We start from the raw sequence: 18,000 nt of genomic DNA, 5'->3' as shown, positions 1-18,000 counted from the left end.
GCCTCTGCCTTCAGCTTGGGTCATGATCCCAGGGTCCTGCGATCAAGCCCCACATCGGGCTCTCTGCTCATCAGGGAACCTACTTCTTCCTCATCTCTCTGCCTGCCTCTCTACCTACTTGTGATCTCTATCTGTCAAATAAGTAAATAAAATCTTCAAAAAAAATAAAAGGCTATAACTGCCATAAGTGATTTCCCTGACAGACCTGGGAAAAATAATTGAAAGTCTTCTGAAAAGGATTCCCTATTCCAGATTCCCATGTGGTTCACGCCAAGAGGTCAATGTATCCACAGTAACAGGGGTTTGGAAGAAACGGATTCCAAGCCTCAGGGAGGACTCTGAGGGGTTCAAGACCGCAGGGAAGGAAGTAACTGCAGCTGTGGTGGGAACAGCACAAGAACCAGAATTCGAAGTGGAGCCTGAGGATGTGACTGAACTGCTATAATCTCATGATAAAACCTGAACAGACAAGAAGTTGCTTCTTATGGATAAAAGGGAATCTACTTCTGAAGATGCTGTGGAGATGGCTGAAATGTCAAGAACAGACCTAGACTATCACAGAATGTGGCTGATTAAGCAGCAGTGAGTTTGAAAGGACAGACTCCAGTTTTGAAAGAAGTTCTGTGGGTAAAATGCTATCAAGCAGCACCACATGCTACTATTTGTGAAAGGAAGCATCAGCTGATACAGCAAAGTGTGCCTTGTTGCCATTAGAGTCAGCCACGGCCACCCAGCCTTTGGCAACCACCACCCCGACCAGTCCGCAGCCAACAACACTGAGGACCCAAACCAGCAAAAAGAGTATGATTCCCTGAGAACTGAAGGACAGTGGGTAGCATATTTGGGGAATGAAATATTTTAAAATCAAGGTGTGTACTATTTTTTTCTTTAGATATAATGCTACTGAGCACTTTAGTAGACTATGGTATGATATAAACATAACTTTGATGAATACTGGGAAACAAAAAATGCATTTGACTTGCTTAACGGTGACATTCACTTTATTGTCATGATCTGGAACTGAACCTGCAATATCTCTGAGGTATGCGTGTGTCCGACAAAGAACTATAATCCACAATGTACAAAGGACCTCAAAACTCATCAGCAAAACCACAAGCCAGTTAGAAAATGGGCAAAAGTCAAGAAGAAGTATTTCAACAAAGAGCAACACAAGACAGCAAATAAACAAATGAAAACATCTGAAACACCATTAGGGAATGCAAGCAGGACACCTGGGCGGCTCAGTGGGTTAAGCCATCTGCCTTTGGCTCAGGTCATGATCCCAGGTTTCTGGGATGGAGTCCTGCCTTGGGCTTTCTGTTCAGCGGGGAGCCTGCCACTCCCCCTAATGTGCTCTCTGACAATAAAAATCTTTAAAAAATAATAAAAAAAAGATAAAATGACAACAAACTATCACTACATACTTATCAGAGGTTTTTCAAGATTTTATTTATTTGACACAGACAGGGAGAGAGAGCAAGAATGAGCATGTGCACACACACAAGAAGCAGGTAGAAAGGCAAAGGGAGAGGGAGAAGCAGGCTCCCCACTGAACAAGGAACCCGATTCAGGGGCTCAATTCCAGGACCCCAGGATCATGACCTGAGCTGAAGAGAGACCCTCAACAAGCTAAGCCACCCCTATCAGAACTGTTAAAACAAAAAAATAGTCCTAATACAAATTATGGAGAAGATGCAGAGAAACTAGATGATTTTTATTATTTATATTTATTTTGGGGAAGGAATTTATATTTATTATTGGGAAGACAAAACAGTGCATTCATAGCAGCTTATTTGTAATAGCCCCAAACTGCAAAACCCAAGATCTATCAATAAATGATTAAACAAACTGTAATAAATAAATAAATAAATAAATAAATAAATAAATAAATAAAATGGAACACTACTGGGCTACTAAAAGGAATGAACCATTGATACAATAACTTAGATGAATATTCAAGGTGTTATGTCTAGGGAAAGAAACTAATCCCAAAGTGACATACATACAAATCTATGTAACATTTGAACTGACAGTGGCAGAGCGCACAGGAGTGAAGAGGCTGTGGTTATAAAAGGGCCAACAGTAGAGGTCCTTATGATAATGGAACTATAGAGTATTTTGACTATAGGGGCAGATACACAAAACCTACACAAGTGACAAAGTTGTACTGTACTAAATGTATACAAACAAATGAAGAGAAGAAAAACTGGAGAGATCTTTCTTAGGCCTCAAAATTTTATCAATGTCAATCTCCTGGATATGATATATTTTTTCTGGATATGATATTTATACAACAGTTTTGCAAAATGTTACCATTAGTGAAAACTGGGTGAACTGTTCCCAGGACTTGCATATTTCGTTTCTTAAAAGTGCACTGGAATCTGTAGTCATCTCATAAAAAGAAGTATTTCAATTTAAAAAAAATAGCAAGATGGTAGTTCACCTAAGAAGTTGCTCCAAATAAAAGCATTAAAATAGAAGCTAGCGATTATCAGAAAGGATAAGAAAGCAAGAGTAACACTATCCTATAAAAAAAATTCACTTTAAATTAAAAAAGAAATATATGGGGCGCCTGGGTGGCTCAGTGGGTTAAGCCGCTGCCTTCAGCTCGGGTCACGATCTCAGGGTCCTGGGATCGAGTCCCGCATCAAGCTCTCTGCTCAGCGAGGAGCGTGCTTCCCTCTCTCTCTCTCTCTGCCTGCCTCTCCATCTAATTGTGATTTCCCACTATGAGTATTCTCTTGTTTACTTTGGAAGATGACTTAGGGTAAAAATTTGCCATTCTTTACATTCATAGGGGTCACGTCCTTTGTGGATTTTCTGTGGTATTTAGAGGTATGGATCACAAGAGAAATATTTCTCTCACTGCTGTATTTATAAATTTTCTTCCCCTGTGTGTAACCTTGTATGTCCTGTGATAACTGATTTCTTGGTTTTCTCACTCTCAATACAGGGTTTCTCTGTGTCTTCTCTGATTTACTTTGAGGCTCGAGTTGCAACTAAAGGTTTTCCCACAATGATTACATTCACAGGGTTTCTCTCTTGTATGTGTTCTCTGATGCTTAGTGAGATCTGACTTATGATAGAAGGACTTCCCAAATGCACTACACTTACAAGGTTTCTCCCCTGTGTGTATTCTCTGATGTACTGTGAGAACTGATTTCTCAGAAAATGACTTCCCACACTGATTACATCCATCGGGCTTCTCACCTGTGTGAGTTCTCTGATGTGATCTGAGGACTGAGCTGCAAGTGAAGGCTTTCCCACACTGAGTACAGTAGTATGATTTCTCCCCCCTGTGTGATAATTTATGTATTGTAAAGTCTGACTTATGGCAAAAGGTCTTCCCACATTTTTTACACACATAAGGTTTGTCTCCTGTGTGAGTTCTCTGGTGTACTGTCAGGTATGAATTCCTAGAGAAGAACTTCCCACATTCTTTACATTCATAGGGCTTCTCCCCTGTGTGAGTTCTCAGATGTACTCTGAGGTAGGAGTTTCTAGAGAAGAATTTCCCACACTGATTACACTCATAGGGTTTCTCGTCTGTGTGTTTTCTGATGTACTGTGAGGACTGAGTTACTTACGAAGGTTTTTCCACATTGATTACATTCATATGGCTTCTTCCCTGTGTGAATTCTCTGGTGTACTGTGAGATATAACTTATGGTAAAAGCTTCTTCTACATTCCTTACATTCATACGGTTTCTCTCCTGTGTGAGTTCTCTGATGAATTATGAGGTGTGAATTTCTAGAGAAGCATTTCCCACACTCCTTACATTCATAAGGTTTCTCTTCTGTGTGGCCTCGCTGATGTATAGTGAGGAGAGATTTGCGAGAGAAGCATTTCCCACATTCCTTACATTCATAGGGTTTCTCTCTTGTATGTGTTTTCTGATGTTTGGTGAGTTTTGACTCTTTGCAGAATGTTTTTCCACATTTATTACATTCATTACATTCATTACATTCATAGACTTTGTCTCCTAAGTATGTTCTCTGAGTTATATTAAGAACTGACTTCTCCCAAAAGGGTTCTCCCAAGTTGTTATATTCAAATATTCTCTCTCCTGTGCCAAGAAAGCCTGATCTCCCATGAAATTATCCACTCTTCCAATATACTCATAACCTTTCACCTCTAAATGAACTCTTTGTTCCAAGAGAGATGATTTCTCAAAAGTTGTAGCATATTCTTTAAACTCATATTTTCTGTTCTTTGTGCCATCCTACTGACCATGAGGGTTGAATTACTACAGAATGTTTTATCAGATTCATTATGTTCACAAGGACTCTGTCCTATGTAAGCTTGGTTATATGGGATGACAACTGCCGTCTCATGGAAAGCTTTCCCACATTCCTTGTATTCCTTATTGCTTTGAACAAAGCATTGCTCTATATTTTTAGTTCTCTGATACGGGATTAAATCTTCATTATGACTGAGGTGTTTTCCATTTTGAATGAATTCACAAGGTTTCTTTCCCATTTGAGTTTGTTCATGGTTAATCTGCAGGAACAATTGTTCCTTATTGTATTGAGGCCAACAGCCTTCTTACTTAAATAGGTTATCTTATTAATAATTAATTCTGAAATACATTTCAAATTCATACCACAGGAGTCACACCTACAAAGTATTTTTTTTTTAAAGATTTTATTTATTGGGACGCCTGGGTGGCTCAGTTGGTTAAGCAGCTGCCTTCGGCTCAGGTCATGATCCCAGCGTCCTGGGATCAAGTCCCACATCGGGCTCCTTGCTCCGCAGGGAGCCTGCTTCTCTTTCTGACTCTGCCTTCCACTCTATCTGCCTGTGCTCGCTCCCACTCGCTCTCTCTCTCTGACAAATAAATAAATAAAATTTAAAAAAAAATAAAAATAAATAAATAAAGATTTTATTTATTTATTTGACAGACAGAGATGACAAGTAGGCAGAGAGAGAGAGGAGGAAGCAGGCTCCCTGCCGAGCAGAGAGCCTGATGTGGGGCTCAATCTCAGGACCCTGAGATCATGACCTGAGCCGAAGGCAGAGGCTTTAACCCACTGAGCCACCCAGGCACCCCAACACGGTATTTTTATGGAAGGAACTGTGTCTATGCTGAAATTAAAAATCTTTCCTAATACATTACCTCTGTGCACAGTCAGTGTTTTGTTGTTGATAAATGGAGCTTGCCAGAAACATCTGTCCTGGGTTTCTTGAGTCTCTTCTGCTTGGCTATCAACTTTGTAGACTTCTAAAGATGACAAAGACCAACAAACCATAAGCCATGAAATGTATCTTAATTATGATGAAATTACACTTAAAACAAATGCTCCTCTACAGCACTGACTTAGTTTTGTGAAATGAGTGGTCGAAACAGTCATATTGTCCCATCCATTTGGATTAGAAAAACAAAACCTGAAAGGGTAGAAAAGGGGATTAAAAACTTAGAACACACACATCTACATTTGGCAATTTACAATTAAGTCTTTACTTCAAGACTTAATATGTACATTACATATAAATATAAAGCATGGTGAAGAAAAGACTTTAAAAAAAAAAAAAAGGCTCATCTAGGAAGGGGAAATGCAGAGACCAGAGAGGCCATGACACTTAGTAGATAAGAGTGCCCTAAAGAAATAGAGGAATGATTTGGTATCGTTTAGAAGGATCAGACTTTACATAATTTTCCTCTCAAACTTACATTAGTGCACCTAAATTCTCTCTAAACTTTACATGTTTCCAGTTTCATTCTCCCCCCCTTTAAAACTACTTCTGTTTTGTTATATATACATTATCTTAGTATACTGTTAATACCACATTAAATTTCTGAAAGCACTGATTTCTTTGTGCCTAGGAAGAGAGTCCTGTAATATAGTTTCTAATTTACCTTCTATTCATGTTACTTATAAAAAATACAAATGTCGGGGCGCCTGGGTGTCTCAGTGGTTTAAAGCCTCTGCCTTCGGCTCAGGTCATGATCCCACGGTCCTCGGATCGAGCCCTGTATCGGGCTCTCTGCTAAGCAGGGAGCCTGCTTCCTCCTCTCTCTCTCTGCCTGCCTCCCTGCCTACTTGTGATCTCTGCCTGTCAAATAAATAAATACAATCTTTAAAAAAGAGAGAGAGAGAGAGAGAGAGAGAGAGAGAAATACAAATGTCTACCAGGAAAATTAAAATTAAAAAGATGAGGAAGAAGATGGAAAGACAATCAAATCCTTCCGTTGTTTTTAGTTGTGGTATATTCAAGCTTATTTGGTCAGATATCCTACCACCAAATGCTAATTTCTCCCCACTATAAACTTGCTCTGACATATTATTAGTAAGAATTTTTCTTTTACACCCAGATTTCTACATTTCTTGGTTTTATGTGTATGTATAACCATGGAAGACCTGACCCCAAACACTCAATGATCTATCTATTCACCCTAGGAATTCTCAGCTATACTTCACATTACCTTCTTGCTCAGTACATACAGCGTAACAATGATGACCCTGTTTAAAAACCTCTTCAAATCCCATTGTCTCCAAGCACCATTAAAGGAAACATATTGCAGTTATAATGCTAGGGTGGAGGGGGAACTTGTCCTCAACTACATACATATTGGGTATTCAAGTGATTGCTTCACTAGTCCATAATAAATATCTTCTTTGCAGAAATGCCAGACTATTAATTTGTCAAAAATCATTCAATTTCAAGCAAGACTTTTCAACTCAGCTGGCTTACATTCCCATTTTGGACTTGCTCAGAACTTCGCTCTTTAGGAAAATGACATTGTCTCATAATAAGTATTCACAAACATCTCCACCATTTCAAGTCCTACTTATGCATCAATTTTCAAAACTAATCACATTCTATACATCTCATTCTATAAGAATGTTGGCTAATACTCCTTTGAAACATAAACATACCCTGATAACTGCCAAAATTTGAAATACTCAGTAATCTTTTTTCTTTTTCCAATTACAATCTATGATGTGTGGCAAGTATTTATATCTGATTTCCTCTGAATACACCTGAGTGATTATGAAAGTAATGGTCCTTAACAAGTGGGGTGCTTTTTCAAAATAAAGTTCAAGTTTTCTACAAATCTGTAATTTTGAACAAGAACCTACAGGTTTATAACCCAACATGTCCATTTAGAAATTAATTCCTTATAGTATTTTCTGAATATAAAGGTTCTCTCACTCATCAAGAAGCACAGTTAATGAATTAAGTAATGATCCGATAGCCACTATATGTTATATAACAAAGTAAGATATGCTCTGTTTGAAGAAATTAGAACTCAGAGAATAGCTTCTTCATTCAACATGCATACACTACCAGGAATCAGATTCTATAGTAGATAACGTAAATTAAAGGAATGAAGAAACATTTTAAAAGCTGTGGAAAGCTGAGCTTAAATTTGAAAATGTGCTTAAAACCAATGATAATGATATTAACAACAAGAAAAGTTAACAGGAAAACTAACCATTGCCATGGTCCAAGCACTGTTCCATGTACTTTTCATGTATTAACTCACAAAAATCCCCAAGTACGTTAGGAATAAAATGTAGACTTATATGGCAGGAAAGCACATCTGTGAGTAATCCTAAAAAGAAGGATTAGCACCAGTTCTGTGCCATACAGATGAAACGCAGCCATATTTAAAGGTAACTGGGGCACCTGGGTGGCTTAGACGAGTCACTTAATCTCTATGAGCCTTTGTTTCCTCATTGTAAATTTGGATAATAAGACCTTTGTCACAATATTTGTGAGCATCAGAAGAGGCAAGATACACATACACAGGGCCTTCCTAAAATAGGCATCTGGGAAGTTTATACTTTTTTTTTTAAAGGTTTTGTTTATTTTATTTATTTGACAGAGATCACAAGTAAGCAGAGAGGCAGGCAGAGAGAGAGGAGGAAGCAGGCTCCCTGCTGAGCAGAGAGCCCGATGTGGGGCTCTATCCCAGGATGCTGAGATCATGACCTGAGCCGAAGGCAGAGGCTTTAACCCACTGAGCCACCCAGGCACCCTCGATTTGCTTTCTTTACTGTAATTTTATTTTCTGTTCTCTTTTCTCAGTTTGACACCCTGCCATGTGTTTGCTATTCCCTTATTAATATCTTTCTTAAATACTTGTATCACAGAGATAATTAATTCAATTAGTTCACCCTTTGGAAACTCACGATTTAATATTTGGTCACATAATTTACCTACTTTATGACCAATTTGATCAGATGACAATTCCATCACCAACTACCTTTCTTCCCAATACTTTTCACCCCTTTTTTCTTATAATCATTTTGCATGCATTTGTGCTGGTTCCTTTTCCATTACTTGGGCTAAAAGGATGTGAGCTTTTCAAGGAAGACCACACTGCAAAAGGTTTACTTGGGAGACGGAACAGAGTCATCCCTTAGGCTAGAGGGGTAATTCATTATGAACAAGTGCTCTGCACATGTGTTGGTCTCGGTTTACAGATCAAAGAGGATGTGCCTTCCTTCCTCATTGGAGTAGCCTTCAGAACAGCATGCTCTCTTGGTCATCACAGAGCCAGCTCACTGGGGCTGGCATTGCTGCAGCTCCAAATTGAGGAAAACCGAGTGTTGCGCTCATTTCACAGAAACAAGCCCAGAGGCCGAACTGGGCCCAAGAATGAAAGTGCATACTAGGAGTCTACACGGGAAACAATTCTTACCCACTGAGACAAGGTGGCTATAGTTCTCCAGCATCACCTCCCTGTTACAGGGTCCTCTGAGCAGGGTCCAGGTGCTGCCACTCCTCCTGGGTAAAGCCCATAGTCACATCCGCAAATGATAAGGATGCCTGAAACAGCACATTTGTGTTCAAATGTAAGTAATCACAATGGGAAGACATGGAAAAGCTGTCGAAGAACTGTTAACGGAGTTCACTATTCACAATTAGAAAATGTGTTCTGGCATGCCTACCTTTGAACTTGGTTGGAGGAGAAAGCATGGCAGACATTCCTCACCAGTGTGATAAGTTACCGGCCTCCCATCATGTGCCTACATGCCATAAAGAACTCTCCTACCTTGAGAATCTGAAAACCAATAAAACCATGTCACTGTTCTCAAGGAGCATATAATCTGACAAACACAAGCATGAAGCATCCAACTACCATGTAGCATAAAACCCTACTACAGTAAAACAGGTGCAAAGTAGAGTGAGATTACAGAGGGGAGAAAAGTTCTATTCCTGCTATTAGGGTGGGTTTCACTGATAACATAACATGAACCTGGGCCAAGAGCATAACCATGTACACTTCTAAAATATGGAGTTAAGGGGCACCAGTTGGATTAATGTTTGCCTTTGGCTCCGGTCATGATTTCAGGATCCTGGGATCAAGCCCCATGTCAGGCACCCTGCTCCGTGGGGTGTCTGCTTCTCGCTCTCTTCCTGTGTGTGTGTGTTCTCTCTCTCTGTCAAAGGAATAAAAATCTTTTTAAAAAATGTAGTTAAAGGAGTCAGTGAACACACAGGAAAGGACTGCTGGGACTATGTTTACATAAAGAGCTACAGTCATCTTCAGGGAAAATGCTATTTAATAATTCTGAACATAACTCCTGTAGGACGGGGTGTCCAAAATGTTTGGTTACTGTTCCATGTAGAAAACCTTTTTCTTTCTTTCTTTCTTTTTTATTTTTAGGAAACCCTTTTTTATAAACAGTAAACTTACAATGTCAATTTATATATTTATTAAATTCCATTATTGTTATTTTTCCTAAGTCACTTTTATTTTTTCAAATGAATATATTTGGCATGTAACATTGTATAACTCTGATAGGCTTATATACTGTAATGATGCCAATGTAGCTGTATTTATCACATTACATAATTACAGTACATTAATGTGTATATCCATTTCACTGCATACTGGATTTCTTCATTCTTTTTTTTATGGATTACAATAAATATAGGGAGATACTCAAATATTTTCTTCCCATGACTGAATTGACTGTCTTATACAGTTCATAGGTTTTATACCACCCATTTATGAAATGACCACTGCGAAAAATATAGCATGAAGAAACAGAGCATATCATTCCCAGGTTATCAAAACAGTTAATCAATGTTCATGTCAAACAGTAAAAATTGGTTAATAGGAAAAACAAGACTATTTTCCAGAAATGTATAAGGTATTATTGAGAAAAAAAAAACAAAAAACAAAAACAAAGAATATCTAAGTAAATGAATACACTATATCCATGGCTTGGACAATTTAATATTACAAAAATATCTTATTTCTCCACAAATTGGCCTATAAATTGAAGACAATCAGAATTAAAATCTTAGCAGATAATCTTTTTGTGGAAACTGATTAAGCTTACTCTCAGACTTACATAGAAACTTGAATGGCCAAGAATAACCAAAGCTACCTTGGAAACAGGATGGATAAACTCACACTAATTATGGTAGGCAGAATCTAAGATGACGACCTCCAATGGATCCAACAACGTGACATAAACTCCTCTTAAATGGAAGAGACTTAAGTCCCTGTGATTGTGATACATTCTATGGCAAAACAGATTTTGCAAGTATAAATGAGATCCTTTAATCAGTATACTTTGGCCTAAAGGGAAGATTTACTTGGGTGGGCCTGACCTAATCATGTGAGTCTTTTATTTATTTATCTTTAATATTTTATTTATTTATTTGAGAGAGAGAGTGAGAGCGCATGAGCACACAAGCTCATGTGAGGGCAGAGGGAGAAGCAGGCTCCCTGCCGTGCAAGGGACTTGATCTCAGGACCCCGGGATTATGGGACATGGGACTTGATCTCAGGACCCCGGGATTAGGACTGAGCCGAAGGCAGACCCTTAACCAACTGAGCCACCCAGGCATCCCTCATGTGAGTCTTTTAAAGAACGTAAAATACCAGAGACCCTTCTTCTGACCTCAAAGAAGAAACAAGCTACTGTGAATCCTACGGCTGTCCAGAAAGAAATTCTGCCACATATGTACAGATGGGAACCCAACCAAGCCTTAGATAAGGAGTCCCAAGCAACACCTTGATTGCAGCATTAATGCCTAAGAAACTTAGCTAACCTACTCCTAACTCATTCTCGTCTATACATCAGGACAACTGCAAATAGACTGGTCAAGTTTAAATGTAAAAAAATAATAATAATAAAAAGTAAGAGCTATGTAAGTACTAGAAGAAAACATGGGTGAGTTCCCCCATAACTTAAGAAAGAATAAAACTTTCCTAACCATGACTAAAAATTCAGATGCAGAGCTCACATAGTTCAGTCACTAGAGCATCAGACTTGTAAAAATCCAGATGCAATAAAATAAAATACTGACAGACCTGACCACATAAAATTATAAACCAACCAATTTAGTCCTCTACAAAATAAAAGAAAAACCAAAATCAAAAGAAAAATGACAACCCAGAATTAAGTGTCTGCAACTTACATGACAAAGAAAGGGTTAGGGTCCCTATATAAAGAATTTCTAAAAAAGAAAAAAAAACAATAACCCTCTAAATATGGGCAAGAACTGTGAAGAGAAAACTCACAGGAAGAGAAATGCAAATGGTACTAAACTTAGAAGATCAAGCTTACCCTTTAAAAAGAAAAATATAAATAAAACGTATACTGAACTATTTCCCTCCTATTGGACTGGCAGAAATCCAAAAGAATAACCACACATACTTAATTTGTTATATGCATAAAAGCATCCTCATATCCTGTTCAAAATACAAAAAAGATTAACCACCATTAAGTGAAATATGGCAATAGTTAGCTAAATTATACATGAATTTACCATTTAACTCAGAAATCCCACTTCTGGGGACCAACGACAAGGGCACACTGATCAAAGAAGAGGGTATATCACTATTTATATTTGCAAAAGACTAAAAACACCCCCGATATTGATTACTAATGGACTCGTTGAATGTGTTATGTTATACTCACACCATGAAGTGCTAAGCAACTGGAAAAGGAACTGAGGAATATCTCTTTGTGGCACTATGGAGTGAATTCCATAGTACATTATTAAGTGACAAAGCAAAGTTTAAGTTAGGAGCACCTTAGTGCCTCAAATGCTTAAGCATCTGCCTTCAGGTCCTGGGATCCAGCCAGAGTCAGCATCTGGCTGCCAGCACACCTGCTTCTCCCTCTCCCTGTGCCTCCCCAACTGCTCAGGCTCTCTCTCTGTATTCTCTGTCTCAAATGAATAAATAAAATCTTAAAAAACAAAAACAGCAAAAAAAAAAAACCCACAAAAAAACAATAAAAAAAAGAACTGGGTGCCTAGATGGCTCAGTCATTAAATGTCTGCCTTTAGCTTGGGTCCTGGTCCTGGGATCATACCAGCATCCCTCCCCGCTCTGCAGGAAACCTGCTTCTCCCTCCTGCACTCTCCCTACTTGTGTTCCCTCTCTCACTGTCTGTCAGATAAATAGACTCTTTAAAAAAAGAAAACCCACAAAGTTTAAGTTAAAATCAAGTACAATATGACAAAGATCTACATATGGGCCTTCTTATATTAAAAATAACAAAATGAGAATCACTATATTGCATATCTAAAATTAATATGAAATTGTATGTTGATTTCACTGGAATTAAAATAAAAACTTACGGGTGCCAGGTGGTTCAGTGGGTTGAGCCTCGGCCTTCAGCTCAGGTCATGATCTCGGGGTCACGAGATGGAGCCCCACATCAGGCTCTCTACTCAGCAGGGGGCCTGCATCCCCCACCCCCCTCTGTCTGCCTCTCTGCCTACTTGTGATCTCTGTCTGTCAAATAAATAAATAAAAATATTTTAAAAGAATAAATGAGTAAAATAAAAAATAAAAACTTTTAAAAATGGCTACCCACATTGGGTAAGGGCAGGAGTAAGATAAGGGGACAGAGAGAAGCCAGACTGATCTCTGAAGATGCTTTGCTAAATTTATATTCACAATCCATCTGTAGAAAAATTTAAATATTTTTAATGCTTGTACAAAAATAATAATAAAAATGAAAACAAAACCCTAAAAACAAAAAGCAAATGAAAGAAACCAATCAAATTGTGTCTCAATTTGATGGTATACCTCAGAGAGGAAATACCTGCTAAGTTTAAGACACAGGAATGTGACTATGTGCCACAATGGGAATACACTGAAGGATAAGAGAACTGAAACAAACAAAACAAAATGAAACAAAAAAACCACCAAAAAACAAAACAAAACTGTGGAAAAAAGATTCACAAATCTGACCACATCAACATGTAAAACTTTCATATTACCAATAATACCACAAAGTGAAAAAATAAGACAAACTCTGGAGAACATATTTACAATGAATAGAACAAAGATTACTATACAACACTCATAAAGGATATTTATCAATCAGTAAGAAATACAGAACAAAATTATCAGAAAAGTATGTAAAACTATACAAAACATGTAAATCAACATTTCACAGAAGAAAAGTGAAAGGCCCAATCTTATCCAAAATCAGAGAAATACAAATCAAAACAATAAGTTTTTCATCATTCATCAGACTGGCCATAATTTTGAAATAACAGTATCAACTGTGAACAAGGAGACAAAGAAAGCTGTCCTGTCACCTAACAGCTGGTGGGAGTCGTATGGTCACTTAGACCAATTTGGCAGCATAAAGTGACACTGGAAATGCTTAGTCTCTCTGACCCAACAATATGTATCATGCGTGTACACTACAGAATACTTGAAATGCTTGCTCTTCTACAGGGACAGAAAAAGTAAAAGATGGTCACTGCACAATAATTCATAATAATGATTAAGAAACAGACAACTAAAATGTATGCTGTCATAGCAGAATATTAAAAGGAATGAAGTAACCAATTTGGATAGATCTTAAACACAATATTAAATTCTAAACATAGGGCCACCTGCGTGGCTCAGTTGCTTAAGCATTCAGCACTCGATTTCAGCTCAGGTCGCGATTTCGGGGTCGTCAGATCGAGCCCCATGTCGGGGTCAGCAAGAGATCTGCTAGAAATTCTTCTTTTCCGTGCCCCTCCTGCTTGTGTGTGCTCTCTCTCGCTCTCGCTCTTTCTCAAATAAATAAATAAATCTTAAAAAAAAAAAAAAGGCAGACAAAACAATCCTGACAAGTTTGTCAAGAATATTTGTTAGTAGAACAAACTGAAGAACTTACATTCCTGACTTCAAACTTGCTATAAGGGGCACCTGGGTGGCTCAGTGGGTTAGGCCTCTGCCTTCAGCTCAGGTCATGATCCCAGGGTCCTGGGATCGAGCCCCACATCGGGCTCTCTGCTCGGCGGGGAGCCTGCTTCCTCCTCTCTCTATGCCTGCCTCTCTGCCTACTTGTGATCTCTCTCCCTCTGTCAAATAAATAAATAAAATCTTAAAAAAAACTTGCTATAAAGCTACAGTATCAAACACAAGGAAAAGCATGATAATATACATATAAGGATATTATCATTTCCACAAATGAACAGAAGTGGGAGTCCAGAAACAAACCCATACACCTATGGTCAACTGACCCTCAACAAGGGTGCCGAGATCATTCAATGGGAGAAAAAAAGAGTCTCTTCAACAAATGGTATTGGAACTGAATATCCACATGCAAATGAATGAAAATGGACCCCTTCCTCATATCATATACAAAAATTAACTCAAAATAGATCAAAGACCTAAATGTGAGAGCTAGAAACAATAACACTCTAAGGAAAAATACAGGAGTGAATCTTCATGATCTTAGAATGACAACAGATTCTTAGATACGACCTCAAAGGCAAAAACAACAAAGGAAAAGAGATAAAAAACACTTTACCAAATTAAAACCTTTTGTGAATCAAAGGACATACTTTCAAGAGAATGAAGAGACAACTCACAGAACAGGAAGAAATATTTGAAAATCACATATGTGATAAAAATCTATTCCCCAAAATACTCTTCAATAAATCCAATTAAAAACAGGCCAAGTATTTGAATGGACATGCCTGCGAAGCAGATATACAAATATTCAACAAGCACACGAAAAGGTACTCATTAGACATTAAGGAAAAGCAAATCAAAACCACAATGACATGCTACTTCATATCCACTATGATGGCTATAATAAGACAACAAGTGCTGTCAATAAAGAGAGGAAACGAACTCTCATGCATTGCTGGTGGAAATATAAAATTGTGCACATGGTGAAAAACAGGCGGTCCTGCGGTAATTTAAAACTACAACTAATGCATGATCCAGCATTTTCACTTCTCAGTAAATACCCAGAAGAACCAAAGACATGTATTCTACCAAAATTTGCACATGAATGTTCAGAGCTCATTATTCACAAAAACAGTAAAGCAGAAATAAGCCAGATGTCCGTTAACCAGTAAGTGGATGAACAGAACTCAGATCCATCTACACAGTGGAATATTCTTCAATGATAAAAAGAAATGAAGGCTTGGTAAAAAGGCACACTTAGCTATAAAACGAAGGTCTGAGGATCTCATGTATAACACGGTGACTGACTACAGCTGATATCACAATTAAAATCTGTTGACTGCAGAGCTTAAATACTCTCACCAAAAATAAAAGAAAACCAAACCCAAAAACAAAGAAAGAAAGAAATATGTGAGGTGATGGATGTGTTAGATTAGATGGGAGGAATCCTCTCACAATGTATATGAATATCAAAATCATCACAATGTTCACTACATACCTTCTAATTTTGTCAAATATACCTTAATAAAGCCAGAAAAGAAAAACAATGAAGTCTGTAACATGCTCCAATATGATGAAGTTTAAAAACATTACACTAGGTGAAGGAAACACACAAATAAAATATACATTTTGTATGACTATACTCCTACAAAAGATCCAGAAGATCCAAGTCCATACTGACAGAATGTAGATTAGTGGTTGCCAGGGTCTGACAATTTTGGAGTTATTTTAAGGACATGCAGTCAATTTATTCTATAAAAATTCGAGGCTTTGTAAAGGGAAAACAAAAACAAACCAAGACCAGGGGAAAGCTCTCTACATGGGCTTTAGTAATACCTTCTCCCAAAAAACCTCATTAACTGGGTTCTGCTTGGTAATCTGTCTTTTGCTCCCACTGAAGAATAATTATAGGCATTTAGTTTGTGGTTTGCCACAAGAAGGTTGTTCATCATCTATATAAAGAGAAACAGAAGTTTTTTATTCATCTCTTGATGCCAGAAAGTCTTTAGGCTCTGGAAGGAATAGGGATACTCTATGCATGTTTTTTGGGGGTGGGGGTGGGGGGTGGGGAGGGAGTGTGGGTGGAGTCATGGTTAAAAGTCCGAAATATTTGCAAGTTTGATAACTATCTAACTTTATATGATGTGTGTGTGTGCGCTCACGCCAACTTTGCCCTATTGATCTGCTGATCCGATGCTACTGGTCTACAGACCTCAAGATCACCTGCAACCTTGTTCAAAACGAAAATTCTCGGGCCCCATTCTATGGTTTAAAAACACTATTGTCTAGGACATTTTTTTTTAATTTTTATTTTTTATAACCATATATTTTTATCCCCAGGGGTACAGGTCTGTGAATCACCAGGTTTACACACTTCACAGCACTCACCAAAGCACATAGCCTCCCCAATGTCCATAATCCCACCCTCTTCTCCCAAACCCCCTCCCCCCAGCAACCCTCAGTTTGTTTTGTGAGATTAAGAGTCACTTATGGTTTGTCTCCCTCCCAATCCCATCTTGTTTCATTGATTCTTCTCCTACCCACTTAAGCCTCCATGTTGCATCACCACTATTTTTCAATTAGCAATAATCGCGCCTCGGATAAACCTCATTGGCTACGATACTGCCACTGCGCAAAGCTTTTTTAAAACAATGTCTGTACCCCTCTGTTCTGTTTCAAAGAAATTTTAAAAATGAGAAAAATTGGTTAAGCAAATTATAATACGCTAAATGAAGGAACACGAAACCTTCAGCAAAGGTTGTACAACAAAAGTTGTTACATCTGTATTTCCTTGTTTACTCAAGTTAGAGAAGGCAACCAAAGCTAAGAAAAAAAAGATGGAGGCACTTTCAAGTGAGTGTACCTTTTGTTTTTCTAAAGCATTGCAGTTTCTCAAATGGCTATCTTTTTTTAAACCAGTGGTGATGTGGTCAGTACAGGACTGGGGTAGGAAAACTCAGCATCTCCTCTGGGTTCTGCCCCAACACAAAGACAGGGAAATTCACTTACATTCTCAGCACCAATTTCTTCTCAACCTTCAAGAAGAAAAATAGGTAACTCTCCTTGTACTGCTGTCTTGTAAAGAACTCAACAGCACATCTTTAAATGCCAGATTCATTGTGTGAGCAGAGCTCAGAATCTGGGAAGAGGGAGCACAAAACAAAGAGTAGGGGTTGAACTGGGATTGGTGAGACAAAACAGACTCACATCTAGTTTTAAGGCCCTTTCCCGCAAATCCCTGGAATGCCTCCAGCGCAGCTCTATTTCCCAGGTCATCTAACCATCCTTTACTCCTTCCAGCCCAGCTGCCCTGGTCCAGGCTTCTCTCCATTAGGCAGCCTGGGAGCTTCTGAATAGGGCAATATTCTCAAATCTCACTTGTTCTGAACACTCCTGTGAAAACCTAGGATCTGCTCCTCTCTGGGAACTACACTCTTCTCAAAACTCACTCCAGAGGTGCCTGGGTGGTTTGTTTGGCTAAGCAAAGGACTCGATCTCAGCTCAGGTCTTGATCTCAGGGTCATAAGCTCAGCCCTGCAGTGAGCCTACTTAAAAAAAAAAAAAATAAAAGAGAAAGAAAAAGAAAAAAGAAAGAACCTCAAATAGTTGTAGGGTTCTCTCCAACTAGCATATACTTAGAGACTCCTCCTTCTTACTTCACAAGATGTGCTTTTCTAACATAGATGAGAAAGACACCTGAGGGGAAAATTCATTTTACCTGGAATTGTCACCCAGGCCCACAGTGCCAATGTATTTGTTATTCCATAGACTCTCAGGTCAGACCTTCCATAAATTCAAATCAAGATTGCTGAAAACTGTTACAAACCTAACTTGGATACAATTATAAATCCCATAAACAGAGCTACTACATGGTT

At 38.4% G+C, this 18,000-nt stretch overlaps 1 long non-coding RNA gene across 3 annotated transcripts in view; it reads right to left on the bottom strand.

Moving 5' to 3' along the window:
* LOC309859866 overlaps positions 1–12,687 on the bottom strand; it is a 28,864-nt gene extending 16,177 nt beyond the window's left edge. For 2 of the 3 annotated variants that reach the window (XR_014308976.1, XR_014308978.1), the window contains exons 1-2: positions 8,651–12,687; positions 5,117–5,385 (exon numbers count right to left, since the gene is read on the bottom strand). This is a non-coding gene — a long non-coding RNA (uncharacterized lncRNA). The remainder of the gene's footprint in view (positions 1–5,116; positions 5,386–8,650) is intronic. The other variant, XR_014308977.1, reaches the window with a different exon arrangement.
* Positions 12,688–18,000: the final 5,313 nt, after the last annotated feature.

Source organism: Mustela nivalis (assembly GCF_964662115.1).
Source record: "Mustela nivalis genome assembly, chromosome: 2".
Lineage (NCBI taxonomy): Eukaryota > Metazoa > Chordata > Mammalia > Carnivora > Mustelidae > Mustela > Mustela nivalis.
Note: the sequence above shows the minus strand (reverse complement) of the source record. Positions and strands in the feature narration are given on the sequence as shown.